The sequence below is a fragment of the Augochlora pura genome, chromosome 5 (assembly GCF_028453695.1).
Source record: "Augochlora pura isolate Apur16 chromosome 5, APUR_v2.2.1, whole genome shotgun sequence".
NCBI classification, from domain to species: domain Eukaryota; kingdom Metazoa; phylum Arthropoda; class Insecta; order Hymenoptera; family Halictidae; genus Augochlora; species Augochlora pura.
The window spans coordinates 1788695-1790686 of record NC_135776.1 but is presented as its reverse complement, the minus strand read 5'-3'; positions in this window follow the sequence as shown (position 1 = coordinate 1790686).

Here is a 1992-nt window from a genome sequence, read left to right as displayed (position 1 = left end):
CTGTTACGGGGAAGATTAAACAGGAAAATCGAGTCGGACGGTGGAGCGACGGAGAGACGAAGGACGGAGCGGAGCGGAGGGAGGGAAAGAGGGTGGGAGAGGATAGTCTCCTGTTTTCAAGAGTCAGAATTACCCGTGGGAAAGCACGAACGAGGAGCGAGCCTGTGCGGCGTGGCGCGGCGCGGCGCGGCGCGCGGCGTGTCCCCGATTAAAAATATTATTCGCAGCGAGGAGAGGCCACGGTGTTCGGGGCCGCAATTTTTTACGGCAACCGTGGACGGTAAATACCGAGCTCGCCTAACCACAAGCCAAGCTTATGATTTACCGTACTCCGCCAGATAGGGTTATCGGCAGTATCGCGGGACTTAACCTCCCGCAACTGGCCCGCGTTATCGCGAGTCCCGCGTATTTACTCGGCCGCTAATCACCATCAGCACACCGCACGCCGGCCAGGCCGCGGCCCCTTCGTTTCTCGTCTTCTCCCGATTTACCGGCATCCCGTCGTTCTTTTCAGCCTTCTCCCAGAGGCACGCTCTGTACGCGGCACCCATCCTCTCTCCCCAACCATCGCGATTCGAACGATTTCACTCTCGATTCGATTTCCCATCGGGAAACTGCAAATGGAATCGTGGAGGTTGCAAACGCGAACCAAACACGTTCTTCTTCCGCTTGTCTTTGATTTTCCAAAGTATTTCCTTGTTGGAAGAAATCACCGGTCACGCACGAGATCGACGATCGGTGGAGGGCACGCTTTCCTCCTTCGTCTTCGGACTCGGTCCGGCAGATATATGTCTGTCTATAACTCTCGGTAATGACTCGACGAATAAGATGGTCGGCGGGGGTCGAGAGGGTGGGGGGAGGAGAACGGCAACAGCGAAAATGACGTTTGGTCCGTATCGGCGGAGCACAAAGGTGTCGATAATGGAAACGGAGGAAACAATGGGTCCCGCCGCCGACGAAATATCAATTAAAACTGGGACGGTAGGCGGCGGTCGATCGCCCCGGTATTGTTTGTCCTACGCGGCAACGGTAAGGAGAACCGAGGACCGAGACGAATCCCCGGGGGAACCTATAGGGCAAAAGGAGGAAGCCGGGGGGAACCGAGAAACGAAAGAAGAAAATTGGAAGATTGGCGCGGGGATCGATGGCGCCAGTCTTTTTCGTGATTGCAGGTGGACGTTTGCGCGAAGTTCGGTCGATCCGGTGAGCACACAGTGTCCCGGAAGAGGACGGAGAGGACGATGCCGGCTCGACGTTGTTGGTTCGAAGACGAAGTAACGGTGTTAGCAACGACCATCGACTAACCGGATAAAGCTGAAAGTAGATGCCTTCTGGAGCGTCGAGGAGAGGCCGCGAGCCGGGAAATGCCGTTAACGGGGAACCGCGCGAAAAGTCGTCGAGCTCTGGTGCCGCGAAAGGGAAAAAAGATACGTACAAGGGTCGCCCTTTCCTCCCGCGATCCTCTAACTCTAATGGCCCGGCCGGGCTCGGCTCGGCTCGGCTCGGCTCGCCTCGACACGACTCGGCGGGTCTTAAGGGCGATTTAAAAGGCTCTTAATGACATCCACTGGGCTGGCTGACTGGCTGACTGGGCTGTCTGCTCGGCCCGTCCGCTGGGGCTCGCCTCCTTGCCATTCTCTCTCTCTCTCTCTCTCTCTCCCGTTCTCCCCCGCTCTCGCGGCTCTAATTTCATCCGAGTGGAAACTGAAGAAACAAGTGAATTAAGCAACCCGCTAATGACAGATCGGCCTCTCTCTTTCTCGCTCTCCGTCTACCTCTTTCTTTCTCTAGTCGCTAGCTCTTCGTCTCGCTCTCGTTCTCTTTTGCAACGGGGAACATCTCTCCGCGAGCCTAACGATATTCCCCCCAATTTACGCTTTCCCCGTGTCCGGGTAATCCACTTTGCGGACCACTCGACACGGGTTCGCTCGCCTATCAATTAAAAGAAGCAAAACCCCCGCGCCCCTTTGTCTGCGGACACGCGGAATCGGA